At 39.4% G+C, this 18975-nt stretch overlaps 1 protein-coding gene across 2 annotated transcripts in view; it reads left to right on the plus strand.

The window, feature by feature from the left end:
* CHST11 (carbohydrate sulfotransferase 11) overlaps positions 1-18975 on the plus strand; it is a 201494-nt gene that overhangs the window by 49376 nt on the left and 133143 nt on the right. The window lies entirely within an intron of this gene.

An 18975-nucleotide genomic window follows, 5' to 3' on the forward strand; every position in this document is an offset into this window, starting at 1 on the left:
GTCTTTGTAACAGCTGCTCGGGTCTTGGTGTTGAGTATTGAGAGCACAATTCTTTCTGTGAACTATTTGTGTTGCATTCTTCCTATTTCTATGAGCAGTAAGAAATTCCAGAGATATAATACTTATCTACTTTGAGTTCTTGTCATGAAGAGATGCAGATACAGTATACAGATTAAGCAGAGAAACAGAAGCATGGATTAAAAACACCATCAAAATACCAAAGCCCCAAATCTGCCATGTGAGATTGATAGACAGCTGTTATCACAAGATGCTCTCCAAGCCTAAACTTTGTTCCAGCCAACATTTACATCAGTGTGCACCAGATCAGACACAATTGAGAATGTTTGCTTCATAGAAGCCAGATTTTAAATGTAGAAGCCAAAGCAATTTGAGCAGAGGGCAAAGGCAAGGGAGTCCCATGTTGCTTAACAATGACTTCATAAACCATGGTTTTTCAAGATCTGAATAACTGTAATTATTATTTATTTAATTTGTATGCCGCCCACTCTCAAAGAGACTCAGAATTGCTCACAATTCTAGAACTGCTCAGTGTGCAGATACCTGGTATAATTATGTCCATACTCAGTTTGTATTGTAATATTTCTACTGCAGGAAGAGCCAAACATTTCAGAAGCTGGAAATTATAATTTTAGGGTCAACATTCTGGGAATCCTCCATGTTCAAACCAGATGGGTAACCTAAAAGTAAGTTTATGTGGTAACTCTGATATAGAAAGTAACCGCAAAGTGGTCTGTGGTCCACTTTACAACCTTCTTTGCCCTTTAGTTCTTACTTCCTTGTACCTAATTATGTGGGGAATGCTATTTCAGTATTTAACATGAGGAAATGCTCTAAAATTAAGCCTATTTTCAAAGTATGGACATTGCTTTTATGTTTGTAAAGTTTTATGTTGCTTCATGGTGCCACATAAATAAGAAGAGCAAGACTTCCACCCAAAGATAATGAGTCTGTATTCTTCAGTAATGAATTGGGTAATTGTCACTGTGGGAAAAGAAAAATGTTTCATGTCTACTTATAATGCTTCATAAATTTTCTCCTAAGTGAAAAATTAATTGCCCCTGTCTGATTGAATATAGATACTATAACTGAAATATGCCATTATCTCCTTATAGGAGAGCATACTTAGAAGCGCACAATTTTTAAATCCCCCCCCTTCCCCGATTCATGATATTTAACTGCAGGGAGTAAACCACGCATTCAGGTACAGAATGTTACAGAAAGCAAATAAACCACTGTTGGGTTAATTTCTATAGAAACACAGTGTTTTCAGCCACTGGTGGGATTCAAATAATTTAACAACCAATTTTCTGCCCTAATGACCGGCTGAGTGGGCGTGACTATGGTGAGGTGTGACAGACAGCACTCGGTCTCCTGTGCCCCCCTGGGAGCAAAAACAGGCTGCAGGGGGCCCGACTCCCCCCCTGCACCAGCAATTTAACAACCAGTTTGACTGAAGTGGTGCAAACTGGTTGAATCCCACCATTGCTTTCACCCAAAAGTAAAAAAGAAGGGATAGAGCAGAGGTGTCAAACTCAAGGTGTTTAGATCTGGCCTACAAACCCATCCTGGAAACAATGAAGGGGCCCACAGTGCCTCTGCCAGCAAAAATGGACACGGCCCTCCTGAGTTCCATTTTCGCTGGCAGAGGGATGCAGGAGGCCATCGCTACTGAAAACAGCCCGTTTTGCTGGCAGAGCTCTCAGGCCATCACAGGCAGCTTTGATATGAGTGACATCGAGCTGGCCACGTCCCCTGGCCACACTACTCCCCCTGAGGTCAAACACAACCTTAATGTGGCCCTCAATGAAATCGAGTTTGATACCCAGAGAGAAAAGAAAGGTTATGCTATAAAATAAGAGGCCCTGTTCTTGTAAACATTATATATAAGAGACAAGACTGTTTCAGTGAAGGAGGAGATCCTGGGTTTTCTTATTCATGTTTTGAAGTTGCTTTGTTTCAAACAACTCATATTTAAGTGGACCCACATTTTAGGAAGAAGGGCAAATGATTCATCAATTATGAAACAAATCAGTATATTGAATTTAAGAAGAGGCAAGTGTGGTCATATATCAGGCATTTCCTAGACTCAATTAAATATATACAGATGTGAAATATGGTCAAATGGCAAAAGATCATAAATGACAAAGTGATTTGGAGCTGAGATGGTTTGCTGCCAGAAGTGGAATAACCATTGGTGCTTAGCCCTGTCTCCAGCTTATATTCTTAATATCTATGGTACTAAAGACAATTGAGCTATATTGGAATATGAGTAGAAAAGCCCACAAATTGAAGGAGGCTGAGACAGAGGGTGGGGTAAAAGGTGTAATCAGTCATGAGTCCACTCACACCCACAGGAGATCTAAGTCTAGCCCACATTGAATTCCTTCTACTCTTATCTCTTGCTAGTTTTCCTTGGTCATTAGTAGTTTAGATTCTCATAGAGAGCTGAAGCTTACAATAAATCTTTATACCCAATTGAACTGTCTGAATCTCCTGGTTTTCTGATGCTTGATACAAATACTCTCCATAGTTCTGACAATAAAAATGCAATAATAGTTAATCTAATGACTGAACTTTAATCACCTCTCCACTCTGGTTTTGGACGGAGGTATTTCCTTCTGTCTGGCAATAGGGCTGACCCTCTATTGAAGTTGCTTTAGTGAAGTTGCCATGATGAGATTTGGTATGAAATTGGTGGCATCTGACACTTGGCTGAGGGAGGTGGAAAAAAGGAAAGCTAAGTTTTTGGATTGATTTTTGCAATAAAGTAGCAGAAGTCTTTGTTAACTAACTATTTTCTCATGCTTCTAGCAATCAGCATCTAATTAAAATATACTGAAACTTACATTTGATATGTGTTGGCATTACTTCACATTCATGAAGTATCCAGTTCTTAAAGATGTAACTCGAGCAATTTCAACCAAACTTAGTACACAGAAGATTTACTCTCTGGAAACAAACACTGTGGGAGTAAGTCATCCCTAAAACCCCTCGGAGTATTTGTTCTGTTAAGATACAACCTATTGTGTCTTAAAATAGCTTTTACTGTACTGCCATAAAATGGTTTCTACTGTGCAGCACAGTGGAGTTGCCATGATAGCAGCTTCACAGTACTCCACAAGGGTGCTCCCTCTAGCAAGGGGGAAAATCCAATAATAGAAATTACGTCTGGTCAGGACATTTTCCTCTTATAAATAAATACCCGGGCAACACTGGCTTATCAGTTAGTTGTGGTATACAAACCAATATGAATGTTTCTGCTCACGTTTAGCCAATAGGGAATGCTCTTTTACCATATCAAATGTGTTAAAATACAAAATGCTTAGATATGGGAATAAATGCTAAAAGCATCGTTTGTGAATCATCTGCCAGTGAGTCACATCTGTATAGTTTGAAGGGTATGATGAAGAGTTAACTCACTTTATGTCAGCAATGGTTTCCCTAAACCTTACTATTAAAGGCCTTTTTTTTTCTTTATTAGGCTGCTGCTGAAATTCAGAAAAATTGGGGAATAAAATAGGAATTGGTTGCTTTCCACGGGGGTTTTGTTCCAGGTCTATGTTTTAATAATAAAAATGAAATCCTGGGTTGATGGCTAACCCAGGTACATCTTGTTTTTCAACACAATAAAGTTATGAATTTGCATATAGCTATAATTGGATGAACTTTAAAGCTCACATTGAAAAAATCCTGCAACCTACGGAATGTCCAGCTCTTATTTTAGGACTATAAAGCAAAATATTCATAGGATTTTTTTAATTGTGGAGGAAAGCAAAAGATATGTGGAGTATTTGTACATGTGGTAAATGCTAACAATAATAAGAAAAAAGCTTCTAGTTAGTTATTCAAACTAGACTTGTGTAAGTGCTAGAGTAATTTGTTGCTAAAAAGAGACAAGTGTCTTAGAGCAAACATCCTGACCTTAGTGCTCTTCAGATTTGTTGGACCTAAAACCTTTAGAATTTTTAGCCACTATCACTCGTGGGAATTGTAGTCTCAACAGATAGGTTCCCCTCGCACATATGTGCTAGTTGTTCCCAACTCTAGGAAGCGGTACTCATCCCCGTTTCAAAGCCTAAGAGCCAGCACTGTCTGAAGATGTCTCCGTGGTCATGTGGCCAGCATGACTAAATGCCGAAAGTGCATGGAATGCTGTTATCTTCCCACCAAAGGTGGTTCCTATTTTTCTACTTGAATGTTTAAGTGCTTTCGAACTGCTAGGTTGGCAGAAGCTGGGACAAGTAACGGGAGCTCACCCTGTTACACAGCACTGGGGATTCAAACTGCCAAACTGCCGACCTTTCTGATCAACAAGCTCAGCATTTTAGCCACTGAGCCACCACACCCCCTTAGTCTCAACAGAACCAGTAGGTAAATGCCAACAAAAACTTCTTATTCATAGCGAACAATGTGAAATTGAGATGATGGAAAATAAAGTTCCTACTAAGGACATTTCAAATATCTTGTATGAATGGTTTCCTGCCTAGAATAATAGTAATGGTAATGATTTGGTAATGATAATTTGCAGTCATGTCTGACTCTAGAGGGCGGTACTCATCTCTGTTTTTAGTTGAGGGAGTTGTATTGTTCAAAGATACTTCTGTGGTCATGTGGCTAGCATGACTATACGCCGAGATGCTGTTACCTTCCCACCAAAGTGGTACCTATTTATCTACTCACATTTGCATGCTTTTGAATTGCTAGGTTGGCAGGATCTGGGGCAAGTAACAGGAGCTCACTCCATGGTGCAGCAATTGGGTCTTGAACCAGGCTGTCAGCTTTCCATCTGACAAATTCAGTGTCTTTAACCACTGAGCCATCATGCCTCCCTCCTGCATAGTATATGATCTTATTAAACACCATGCACATATGGGGCTAAATATTTGCTTTGGTAAATTCTCCCTGAAATGATGAGAAGGCTTTTATCTCAAGTTTGTTTGGTATGTTATGTGATTTTGATAATCAGAATATTAAAACAAATGCTTAATTAGCAGCACTTTAGCAATTAGACTTATATACCACTTCACAGAGCTTTAAACCACCTGGGTATCTGAGAGACCGCCTCCTGCCGATTACCTCTCTCAGACCAATTAGATCGCACAGGTTAGGTCTCCTCCGGATTCCATCTGTCAGCCAATGTCGGCTGGCAATTCCCTGGGGGAGAGCCTTCTCTGTTGCAGCTTCGACCCTCTGGAACGAGCTCCCTGTTGAGATCCGGACCCTTACTACCCTCCAGGCCTTCCGCAAAGCCACCAAGTACTGACTGTTCCAGCAGGCTGGGGGGAGCTGAGAAGCATCTACCTCCACAGAAATTGTGAATGTTGGTTTTGTTTTTAATATGTTGTCTTTGTCTCGTTTCCCCCTTTCCCTTGTCTTTTGTGAGCCGCCCGGAGTCCTCCGGGAGTGGGCGGCATACAAGACAAATAAATAAATAAATAAATAAATAAATAAATAAATAAATAAATAAATAAATAAATCCCTCTCTAAGGGGTTTATAGAGTCAGCATATTGCCTCCCAACAATCTGGGTCCTCATTTTACCCACCTCGGAATGACGGAAGGCTGAGTCAACCTTGAGCCTGGTGAGATTTGCAGGCAGCTGGCAGGCAGCAGAACAGCACTCTAACTACTCCGCCACTCTTAATTAAGAGTAGATAAAACAACTCTGGACTCCGGTATTTTAGGAATAAAGGTATCTCAAGATATGTGACTGATGGATGATGGATGGATTGATTGACTACATGCTGTCAGGTTAGTGTTAACTCTTAGTAGCTATATGAACCTACAGCTTGAATTATCTGATCCTTTGGGTTTTTGCATACAATATGTAATGACAGGCTTTTGGTATAAAATGTTGAGACTATTGTATACTCTTACAAAAAATGTTTTCCCCCAGAATGTTTAACAAGGTATTATATTTTGACATCTTCTTTTTCTAAGCCATTTTTATCACTGAAATATTAATAGGTTATCCTATCATACGCATAGTTGCTAAAACTATCTCTTAGTGAGTTTTAAAGCTTTCCAACCTGGAAAAAATTACTTCTTCAGGAAAACTAGTTTTGTAAACTGCCCAGAATCTGTTGGAGTTGATGTGGGAACTCTAACAAAGTTAATGAATAAATAGATAAATGAGTAAATACTGCAAAATAAAAATGGCAGAAACAGTTCAACCTAGTGGTGTAATGAGTTTTGGTTGTCATTCTACACAACTGCACCGTTGGTTTCTTGACTTTTGCTGGATTATTTTTATTCATGGGGCACATGAATCCAACATAGAAGCTGCCACATTTATATAGTATTTGAATGCCATGTATCTTCTTATATTTGTGGAAAAGAAGCCTGAGCTTTCAAGATCAAATACATTTTATCATTTGCCTAAGTACATGACACAAATTGTCTGTAGCACTTTTAGTGTGGGAGCAGTGGGAGATTTTAAGTTTCTTCCTTCTTTTTTCTCTTTTTTAGGCTAATAACTCCATCCTTGTCTCTGCAGCTATGCTGGAAAATAGAAATTAAAAGAATTGTCATGTTGCCATAAATATGACCTTTGTCTTAATGCAGTATTTCAGGTTTTAAAAAGTAGACAGACTAATTAAAAGCATTAATTAGCCAAAATGGTGTAGGAAAAAAGACACCAGAGCATCAAATTTTGGCAGTAAGCTTGAGACTCAAAACGGATGAGGGCTATCCATCCTTGTTCTACATCAGAAACAGTTATAGTATAGTACTGCTCAGTTAGAATGCATGTAACTTGATATATCTTGAAAGTGCAATTGTTGAAACTTAGAAGAAAACTGGGGTAAATGGAATGTAGAGGTAGTGTATTAGAAGACTTATTTAGAATGTATGTTGTATATCTTTTGAGTCAAGGCTGGAAGAAAAATCTAGTGTAGATTGGTCCCTAAATTTTTGGTCTTAAGATACTGATATATGTGTGTGTGTGTGTGTGTGTGTGTGTGTGTGTGTGTGTGTGTGTGTGCGTGCGCGCATATGCATAGAAGGGACACTTGAATTCTGCTAGATTTTATTTAACCCTTTCTAGTTAGCTCAAAGTGATCATGCCATTACATTTGTTAAGTGATATTTCACTCTTCATTTTTATTTAGTTTGAGCCAAACACTGCTGTGGCCATCTGGAAATAAGCTTCACTGAAGTCAATACGATCTACTTCTGAGAAAAAATATGGAAGTTCACACTCTTGTTTCTTTGTCTGGAATATTTGGAATAAAGGTGGAGTGATTAAATGTCACACATGTGAGACAATGCTAACTATTGTATTTTTGTCCAGTGCAAATACAAGGCTCATACATCACTTGTTACACCCATGTGCTATCCTTGGCTAGCACTGAATTAAGGAAGGCCACCCAGTTTTTTTATCTATGTTGAGTCTTAGTGTCCTCATGATAGTGTCATCAAATTAATTGGATGGTGACATGGGAAAGGAATCATTGATTTACCATGTTTATTGAACAAGTCATAGTGTCCTGATTCACACACAGCACTAAGCTATAAATCACAATTGCTGCACAATTGCAATCATATTGATACAGCTGGTAAAAATCAGGAAGTACGCTGTTCAAACGTTCTCTCTACTATGAATGCTGTAATCTAAGTAAGCCGTTTATCTTAATTGCAGTTGTAGGAAAGATAATATGTAGTTATTAAGAAACTACATACTGCTTCTTATTTTAAAAATTAAGCTACAAAATTTGAAATGAGGTCTTACTCGTATTCATATGAAAGTAAGTTGAAGTCTCCTTATAATCATCAGTTCTTGTTTCCATCAGTAATCATTAATAGTCATCCATTATTTCCTCTTTGTTAGTGAGAATTAAATCCAATATGGCTGATCCCCTTGTTCCATTCTCTACTTTTTGGGAAACAAAGTTGTCTGCTAGGTTTGTTAGGAACCTGTTGGATCTTCCACTTGGTGCAGAGTTTGTCTCCCAGTTGATGTCAGGGTAGTTAAAATCACCCATTGCTATTGTGATGTGCTTCCTACATACCTTAGTTAGCTGACTAGCAAAAAGTTCATCTATTTCCTCTGTTTGGGTGGCCTATAGCATAGATCTATGGCAATGTCATTTCTCCCCCTTTAATATTGACCCAAATGCATTCAAGATAATTTTTATCATTGTTGTACTCTATTTCTGTAGAGATGTAGTTATTTCTGATATAGTTTATATATAAAAATTTAGGGAGGAGAAAAATTATCTTGTTATAGATAGCCCATTCAATGAATGAAATATCGGTTGACTGTGTAAATATATATGTAACTTGTGCTAGATATCCAAGAATCTCCAGATTGTTTGTGTTTTTTTGCAACAGTAAATGCAAATGAGGTTAAATTTGTGTGGGCCAGATGGTTTGAACTGATTTGCAGAAGGAAGCATCAAGCTGGAAGAAAATCACTTGGAGAAATTAAATCCCCGTCTCTGATCTCTTTCCCAAACAGATGATTTCTGAGTATTCTGCAGAAGAGGAAGCAAGTTATGGCATCCATTTTTTTCCAGATGTGCAGGGTTGTTGTTGTTTTTTTAAAAAAATCCTCAATCCCCATATATCAGCTAAGGAGGCTGTAAAGTATCTGATTTTTTCCTTCAGAAGCTGCTTTTAGGAGGGCCCTTCTGCTTTGTGATTCATACAAAACACCTCTCGCCAATTACCCGTATTTTCACCCATATAACCCGCGGGTTATATGCGTTTTTACATACACAGCACGCCCCCGCGGGGTATATAAGTGGGCGGGGTATACAGAAACTTCTCTTCCGTTCCTTCCCCCTTCCCCAGGCTTCCTCCTCCGTTCCTTCCCCCGATCTCAGCAGTTTCCCTTCTCCCTTACTCGTCACGAGTTATATAAGTGGGCGGGGTATACGGAAAATATTTTACACGATCTTGAAAACCTGCGGGTTATTCGCGTGGGTGGGTTATTTGCGTGGGCGGGTTATATGGGTGAAAATACGGTATGCCTTGTCTCTCTTCATACTTGATGGCTGTGTCTATGGCCTTTTGAAGCACTCGGGTTTTTGTACGCTTGTTTGCCACTTTTTAACCATACTCTGAATTCTTAGTTTTTTCCCAAATGCCGTCACTCTGCTTAACAACTAATTCCCACAACACTGTCAATAATTTACCAAGAATGTACTACTATTATTCTTCTCTTTCTTCCTAGTATCTATCTCTCCTGCCTATGACTGTAACCATGTTGCTTGTATATTTCAATTTATATTGTTTTTATTGTTTCCTAGTACAATGTGATAGCTTATTAGTAACCTTGACTATCACTAACTGTTGTATTTTTTAATTCTTGATGAATGTACTTTTTATTCCCCTTATGTACACTGAGAGCATATGCACCAAAGACAAATTCCTTGTATGTCCAATCACACTTGGCCAATAAAGAATTTCTCTTCTCTTTTCTCTCCTCTTCTTGAAAAGAATTCTATTCTGTTATTGCTTTCAGAATGCTTTACTGTTGCTTTTCTGAAATTCTCAAATAATGAAAATCACTTTTTTCCCCTGTGGTGACTGCAAATTATTATGTTTGCTTCTTTATAATTCCAGCAGTCAAAAAGCCTCTGGACTTTGCTTTTAATCTCTGCTGACCAGAGCTCCCAGATGAATTTTTAAAGTCAGTTTTCACTAATACTGGGCAGACATTGTTTCTTCCAATTTCCTGAATTCTTTATTTTTTATTTTTGCAAAGAAGGGTTCCCTTTTCTACCTTATTCTTGAGCTTTCAAACGTCGTTGCAATGTATTTTAGTGGCACTTTCAAATTTGTTTCATTGGTTGAAAATGTTCTTCAGGTTATGCAGCTGTCTATTATTTTGGAGCCCATATTTTTGATCTGAAAAAGCTCCACAGGAGAAATTGATTTGCTCAAGTCTCAATATAGATTGAGAAGCCAGGAAAGCGGTAGATTTCTGGAGAAATAATTGTCCAGCAAAAGCTAGAACATTCATACCCACAATTTGGTCTTGTAACTAAGAGAAATACATGAGTCCTTCAGTAATGAGAATGTTATCAAATATGTATTTGTGTATATGTGTGGGGGGTATTTCTTTCTCTATTAAACTGAAGGGGGAGGGAAGTTTGGCAATCATTGCACTTATGTCCTTGTTTAGTGTAGGAATATAAATTAAAATATTCCCCAATGAGTCAACTCCTTCCATAATTTATTCCAATGTGAGATTTTTATTACCATTAGGAATGGTACCATTAACCCGGCGCTTCCCAATTTTTTCTTCTGTGGTGGTGCAGTGGTTAGAATGCAGTACTGCAGGGTTCTTCTGCTGCCTGCTGCCTTCCTGCAGTTTGACAGTTCAAGTCACACTGGCTCAAGGTTGACTTAGCCTTCCATCCTTCCGAGGTTGATAAAATGAGGACCCTAAATGTTGGGGGCAATATGCTGATTCTGTAAACCGCTTAGAGAGGGCTGTAAACACTGTGAAACAGAATGCTATTGCTATTACTATTACTCAGAACTGCTTATCAGAAAGTCTTTTTTTTAATCCAACAGATAGAATGTAGATAGAACTAAAACAAGTCAATATAAATGTCCCTGTTGTGACTAGGTAATGGATTTGTGTGTTATTACCTAAGGATAAGGAAAACCCACTTTTACCCAATTTGGGTTAATTTATCCTGATTTGGAAAACACCGCATAAAGAAGAGGCAACTGGAGTTTCTGCTTTTTCTTTAGAAATTGAACTTTCTGGTTTTCATCTTCAAAGAAAAACCAGAAAGTCCAGTTGCCTCTTGAAAAAGCATCTTTGGGACAACCATGACCTGGATGACTGAGAATCTCTATAGACACTGCATTAAGAAAAAAAGGTTCAATTAGAACTGTCCATTTTTAACCAAAGTCCTGTTCTTGGGGAAAATAGAGAACAGGTCTCAGTCTTCTTCTGGGCACTATTAACTATAGTTATCATACCAGAGGTGGTATTCAGCAGGTTCTGACCATTCCGGAGAACCGGTAGCAGAAATTTTGAGTAGTTTGGAGAATCGGTAAATACCACCTCTGACTGGCCCTGCCCCAATCTATTCTCTGCCTCACGAGTCCCAGCTGATCGGGAGGAAATGGGAGTTTTGCAGTAACCTTCCCCTGGAGTGGGGTGGGAATTGAGATTTTACAGTATCCTTCCCCTGCAACGCCCACCAAGCCATGCCCACAGAACCGGTAGTAATTTTTTTTTAATCCCACCACTGTATCACACCTCTCCCCTCCATAGAATCTTTTCAACATTTTTTTTATCTAGGAGAAACAATCTCTTTAGCATTTTAGGCCAGGATGAGTGTGATGTGATTTGTCTCTTAAATCTTTTAATGCCTCCTTTTCTAGACCTTTGATACCCTACTGTGCCATTGTTGTGCTTTAGAAGACAATTTCACTTGTGATTTGCAGTTGAAGAGCATTAAGAAATAAAATAGCTTCTGTGTCTTCAACATAGTTTAAGATAGTTGTTTTCTATAGTACATTTTTGTTAATGCCAGAACTGCTTTAAACATAGAAAATCTTGTGAGGAGAGAGAAAACGTGAACATTAATAAACTCTTAAATAGCTGCTGCCAGAAAGCCAGTGGAAGCTAAATTCAAATCTTGTGCAATCTGCTATAAGTCTATTCTCCTACAACAGGATTTCAAAATTCAAAATCTGATTCAAAAACAGTGGAGCTTTTTATGTAATGATATTTCACGAGTAGCAAAGGGTCACTAATATTCATGTACTTACTACAAGAATGTATATCTGAGAAACCTTCATCCTTGTTGCATATTTTTCTTTTACTGCATTGTTTTCTGTTACTTGACAGCAGTGGAGGCGTGGATTTAATTCATGCAAGGTTTCTTCTGCTTTACTTTCATCTTTGCAAAACCATCAATTAATTAACTGATATTGCCATATTGCCACTTTTCAGAGCATATTGAAAAAGAAAAAAAAAGAGTTGCCTAACCAAAGAAATGTATAATATCAAATAAGCTTACACATTTCATAATGTGTAATGAAAGATATACCCGTATTTGGCTATGTCTATGTAATAGCATTATTGATGATAATATTTTCATTCATGATCATTCTGTCCTTTGGAAGCCCTTATCTATGACATCAACCATCTTCTGAAGGCTGTGGAGCCAGATAAGGTCCTCCCACTTATTGCTTAAGAGGACAACAATAAGTTCTGGGTAGGAACAGAACATGCATGACAACAATTTATTTGCAAAAAAAAACACCCCATCTGAAATATGCAACATGGAGGTTATTAGCACACAAGAACTTAATAGTTCTTAGTTTCCAAGACTTCATGTACACACTTCTCTCCCAGAATTAATTGGGTAGAAAATGTCCAAAGACAAAGATGGCAGAAGGTTGCCAACTACCAAGACTATGGAAGTTTGGTATCAAACAATCAGTCAGTCAGTCAGTCAATCAATCAATCAATCAGAATAGAACTGGAAGTGACCTTGGAGAGCTTCTAGTCCAATCCCCTGCTCAAGTAGGGGATCCTATACTACTTCAGACAAGTGACTGTCCAATCTCTTCTTTAAAACCTGCAGTGATGAAGCACCTACAACTTCTGAAGGCCAGTTGTTCCACTGGTTAATTGTTCTCACTGTTAGGAAGTTTCTCCTTAATTCCAGGTTGCTTCTCTCGTTGATTAATTTCCATCCATGGAAAGTAGAGCACACCTTGGTTCTTAGAGCAGGCTGCCCCAACTCCCCCTCCCAATTTAAGGATAGTACAGAGTTCCTTTCTTGGATTGGCAGTTGGGAGGAGAAGGAATCATGATCAGATAGCCTTTGAAAAAATGCTGTGTCTGGAAGGTAATCTTTAGAGATTTTGACTTCCAAGTGGCATGCTCAGGAAATGCCTATTACACAGTTCCATCTGCAGCACGTACAGTACAGTTATAGTCCCTTCTGACTGGGTGGTTTCTGCTTGCTCATTCTATTGCATATAATGGAATGTGGAGCACAAGCAGCAGCCTTTAATCAGTGCTATCTATGGCAATAGCTAGTTAGTTGTTTGCTTAGCGGTGTAATTTAGCAGCTGCTTGCAGGGTGGACTTGGCTTTAAATGGAGTGAATGAGTACCAGGGCACTAAAAAGGAAACTCCAGAATGCTGCATTCTGGAAACAGGAGGGAAGACCAGTCTCCTTAGGATAAATAACAGGACTGATTACACAGGGGAGGGGGTGCTCCTCCCCTTTCCTGTTTGAAGAGGACGCTGTATGCTTGTATTTCCAGATTTAAGTGTGCTCGGATACAATGGGAGAGATTTGGTAACTGTTGGCTGTCCAAGAATGCTTTGGGTAAGAGGGAGACCAGCAGATAGAATTCCCACAGGCTCCTTATCCAATCCAGTGTTTGTTAAGGTAAAGGTTCCCCTTGCATATATGTCCTAGCTGTTCCTGACTCTAGGGGCAGTGCTCATATCCGTTTCAAAGCCAAAGAGCCAGTGCTGTCCGAAGACGTCTCTGTGGTCATGTGGCTGGCATGACTAAATGCTGAAGATGCTAAATGCTAAGTGCTTCCTATTCTTCTACTTGCATTTTAAGTGCTTTCGATCTGCTAGGTTGGCAGAAGCTGGGACAAGTAATGGGAGCTCACTCCGTTACACGGCGCTAGGGATTTGAACCACCGAACTGCCGACCTTTCTGATCAACAAGCTCAGCATCTTAGCCACTGAGTCACCGTGTCCACGTAGTGTTTGTTAATCAGATGCAATTGGGAACATCCCATGGAGAAAGGTTGACCTGCTGCAAAGAGAAGAGACGGCCTGGCAAGATCTTAAGTTTCCAAGATTTTTTCTCTGGCCCAGGTCAACCACAGCGCTTTCTTAGAAAATAAAACAGGGGTGGCTGCAATCTGGTACTTAATGAGATATGTAAAATCTTTGACAGATGGATTAAAGAGATGCTGCTTAGGGAATGATCAGGTAAGAGAAGGTATGGCTCACAACTGGGGCTCAGAAGGGAACAGCCCCACCCTTAGTTTCTTAGATTGTAAACGAAACTGTGGGAGTTTTGTACTTTCAGACTTGTAAAATTTTGCTAATGGAGCTTTAGTATAAAGTTGAACCAATTTATCTGCTTGTGTTTCCTGTCTGGCTTACCTGGTACAGCTGGCAAGTACTTTGCTTGGGGTGTGGGGATTAGAAAGGGTGATAAATAGCACTCTGAAAAGAGTTATTTATTTTATTTATTTATTTGTTTATCAAACATGTACAAGATAGCAAGTATAGGTATAAACATAAATAAAGGAAGTAAGCACAGATAAATGCGGACAGTAAGACAGGGACCGTAGGGACGCTGGCGCGCTTATGCACGCCCCCCCCCCTTTACACACCTCTTAGGAATGGAGTGAGGTCTACGGTAGACAGTTTGAGGTTGAAGCTGTGAGGGTTTGAGGATGTAACAACAGAGTCGGGCAGAGCATTCCAGGCGTTGACCACTCTGTTGCTGAAGTCGTATCTTCTGCAATCGAGTTTGGAGCAGTTTACCTTGAGTTTTATCTTTTAACTGATTTTATCACTATGGCAGTTCTGGCTCAAGGACATATGGTGTCCCTAGGATACATTGACGGTGCTACGTCCCACTGATGCAAAGATTTTCATTTTTAGTCTGATTCAGAAGAAGGGCTGGCACTGGTACCCTTTAAGCTTTGGCTCTCTAGGCCAGTAGTCTAGGCCTACTCAGCCTTAGCCTGAAGGCATCCCTGTCCTATAGTAGCTGTTAGGAATATAATCTAATGGTTGGGTTGGCAATATAAAAACCATGTAACAATGTTGTACCTGTTTCTTTAAATCATACTGTAAAATGTGATTGGTTGCTCGTTTCCCCAATCAGTCATAAGAGGGAGCCATAACGACTGTTAGTACTCTGTTTGTTAGCTGCTGGGCTGATCTGATTTGAGTGTTTTGGAAGCTGGCTGTTAGAAAGTGCCATGAGCTATTGTAAATTTTGCAACTGCTAGCAAACTTTGAGTACCAGACTGTTTGTATGATTATGGACTATGTTATTTGGATTATCCCTTAACTGAAAGACATTGATGACTGACTGTCTTATCCGTGTATGACTTGGACTGTTTGATGGACTCTGATACCTCTATTTCCACGAAAGTAAAAGCCTATTTAAACTGCAGCGTCTCTATGTGCTGGTTTGTGTATTCTCCAACACAACTCTAACAATGCTTCTCTGAACGTACTCGCTCTCCCAACGGGGAGCTTACCTAACAGTAGCCATTTTTTTAAAATGAGGAGGCATACCAACAGATTTTTTGTGAGCACACTCACAAGATGGTTTTCACTTGTGTTTACCAGATTAGGAATCTCAGGATATATTAATATTATAACATGTAATGACCACGGGAGGAATAGGGCAAAGAGCTTCTCTTGTTTTCATATGTATGGAAATATATAGCTTTTTATTTACTTGTTCAGTACAAGGTCACAATACTCTACAACAGTGTTTTTCAACCTTTTTTGTGCAAAGGCACACTTTTTTCATGAAAAAAATCACGAGGCACACCACCATTAGAAAATGTTAAAAAAATTTAACTCTGTGCCTATATTGACTATATATAAAGTAATTTTCCCACGGCACACCTTACACTATGTCACGGCACACTAGTGTGCCGCGGCACAGTGGTTGAAAAACACTGCTCTACAAGCTGCCATTCATGTAGCTGCTTTAATATGAGTTAGTATCAGCTGATTTTATCCTCATGTGCAAAGATTTGAAGAGAGTGTCTATTAGCATGATCAGAACCACTAGAAAATGATAGCTGTCACAAATTGTCTATAAAAACTTACACACATTTGCAAGCAGTGTGATTAAAGCTCAACCTGGGTGGGCTGAGGTGATCATTGTAGAGCTATAATGGTTGGTAATTTCTGTTCCTTTCAGTTCTCTTACTTGGTACTTATCTCTCTGTTTCTGAGACTATGCCCAAAACACCAGCTTGTTAATAGGGGGAAAGTAGTTTTTAGTATTATGACTAAGACTGTTCCAGAAGATGAACTGCAAGCTAAAATGAACCAAGACTTTGCCTGGCTAAAAGACTTTGGTAATGGTATATTGTCTTCTGATTTACATGTTACGGGATGAAAGCAAAGAAAGGAATGCTCTGGATTTTATTTATTTATTTATATATACATACCATGTTTATTATTTTTTTATAAACAACTCAAGACAGGAAACATACCAAATACTCCTTCTTCCTCCTATTTTCTCTACTACAACAACCCTGTGAGGTGAGTTGGGCCGAGAGTCACTGGTCCAAAGTCACATGGTTGGTTTTTATGCCTAAAATGGGACTAGAACTCAGTCTCCTGACTTCTAGCCTGGGTCATAGATGAGGCTTAGATCCAATTAAAAAAAACAGAAAAATGCAGGACTTCTTGGTAGATTTTATAAAGATGGTGAAATAGCATATTAGTCCTTGATTAACAACATAAATAAGGAGTGGAATTTCCATTGTAAGCAAAGTGATTCATAAAATGCAATGTCATATGACCACATCATATGTAATCCTAGCATTCCTTGTTGCCATTGTTAACCAAATCCCATCCATTGTTAGGTAAGGAGGACCAGAGGTGGGTTCCTACCACTTCGCACCAGTTCGGTAGAACTGGTTTGTCAAATCTACCGAACCGGTTAAAAGAGGTTCCACCAGTGGACCCGGAAAGCAGGCCACACCTACAGAAGAGGTTCCAAAATTTTTTGAAACCCACCATTGACACACACACACACACACAGAGAGACTCACACAGAGAGAGAAAGAGAAAGAAAGGAAAAAATAAATAAATAAATAAATAAAAAAGAAAAAAAGAAAGAAAAAGTGAGAGAGAGATGAAAGAAAAAAAGGAAAAAGGGATAGAGAGACAAAAGGAAGGAGGGAGAGAGAGAGAGAGAGAGAGAGAGAGAGAGAGAGAGAGAGAGAGAAAACACATGGCTGGCAAGCCACTCCCAGCAGGTCACATAGCTGGCAAGCCACTCCCACAAAGGAGGCCACACCCACAGAGTAGGTTCGAAATTTTTTTTGAAACCCACCACTGAGGAGGACCCACTCTGATCCAAGCCATTCCCAGCTTGGTTTCTCTCAGCCCTGAGCCTTGGTAGGGTAAGAGACTGCTTCTACTTCAACACCCCTTACCCAACTACCTCCTCCTATCTGCTTTTTGGGATGCCCTGCATTGCCTCTGCCAACCCTGTACTCCAGCGATGTTGCCATCCTGGGCTCCATAGAAATCTACACACAATTTGGACACAGCTCCAGAAAGAAGACCTGCCAGAGTCATCAATTCCATCATGAAGGGCCAGTCTACGCAACCTCAGCAGCAGAAAGGAGATAGCAGAGGTCACCCGAGGATAATGGGGAAGGAGGACCAACCGAACCTGTGGAGTTTAGGATTGGCAAAGGTAGTGGACTACAGGGTGGCCAAAACAGCAGAAATGAGCAAAGAGGGGGGTAGGTGGAGTTGAAGTGCCCCTGCAATTGTAAGTGCAGATGGGCTACCAAGTCTGCAAATTTTAATTGTGTGATGGGTGCTGCAATGACTGAAAATCGAATCGGGTGTAACTACCATATGTTCAGAGCCCCCATAACTTTGAATAGTCATTGATCAAGTGGCTGTTAAGCAAGAAAAGTCTGTACATTAGAAAGTGCCTTGTGTGTAACCACTATGAATGGCGCACAAAGCTTTCCACAGCTGGCTGCCATTTATTTGTTTTAAAACCATATTTCCAGAATTTCTGGTTTGGTCTGGCCAACATTCTGGGAATTACAATCCTTATGCATCTAGAGCAGGGGTGTCAAACTCAATCATGGTGATGTCACATGACGTATCGGGACTTTCCTTTCACTAAACCGGGTGTGGGTGTGGATAGTGTGTGACGCATCCGAACGGGGGGCCAAGAGTTTGACAGCTCTGATCTAGAGGGTTTCAAGATTTGGAAAGGATGACATATCATATATAACTTTTAGAATTCAGAGCAAGAAATTCTGAACATAGAGATGACTGTTTGTCCTCTTCTGATACTATATGAGAATGTTTCTTCCAGTTCACTCAACAAGATTATACAATGGAGGAATTATTTTGAATTTAAGGCAATTTCCACTCAAAGGTAACTATGAAAATTGGATCTTCTCAGTGGCTACACCCAATTGTCAAACTCCCTTCCAAAAGTTTTTCAAATGTTTCCAATATACTTAGAATGTCCCCACCTAAACTTAAATGATACAGTAAAGATGACAAGGAATATAAAGCCAAACCATTTTGTTACCAAGCCAGTTATCCTTGTATTTTTCTGGATACAGGAAATGGTTGGATACTATCAAGATAGTTACTGTGATCTGAATAAAAATTATCAGTTTCATAAAAATCTACCGTTGGCCAAGATTTCATAAAGTACCGTAGTAATGCAATCCTTAGCCATTATATTTACCTTTCCCATTCATGATACATTTATACATTCCAAACGAGTCATTTATAGTCTTTTCCTGATCATTAGGAAGGGAGGTCTTCAGCTTTAACTGTGACTTTAAACAGCAGGGTATTCCTTTCCTTTGCCTCAAAATGTCAAGTAGAATAATAAAACTCAATTTTAAGATTTCCTAAATGCTTCTTTTCCCTCGTCTCTCAATTTCGATGGTAAATTGATGTCAAGTGAGTATAAGGATCAGAGGTCCCAACCAATAAAAACAATCCTGGAATTGCTTATTCTTTGAAGTTGCTACAGATTGATAATGAAAAGAATGAACTGTTCTCCAAGGTTGAACTCAATGTTTTAGGACAGATATGAGAACCTTGAGGAGTTCAACTGCTTTGACTGCTCTTTAGAAGGCCAGATCCTGAAGATGAAACTCAAATACTTTGGCCACCTAAGGACTCACTGGAGAAGAACCTAATGCTGGGAAAGATTGAGGGCAAAAGAATAAAAGGACGACA

The sequence above is a fragment of the Thamnophis sirtalis genome, unplaced genomic scaffold, assembly GCF_051295495.1.
Source record: "Thamnophis sirtalis isolate CommonGarterSnake01/CBP01778 unplaced genomic scaffold, rThaSir2_p1.2 scaffold_9, whole genome shotgun sequence".
Classification (NCBI taxonomy): Eukaryota; Metazoa; Chordata; class Lepidosauria; order Squamata; family Natricidae; genus Thamnophis; species Thamnophis sirtalis.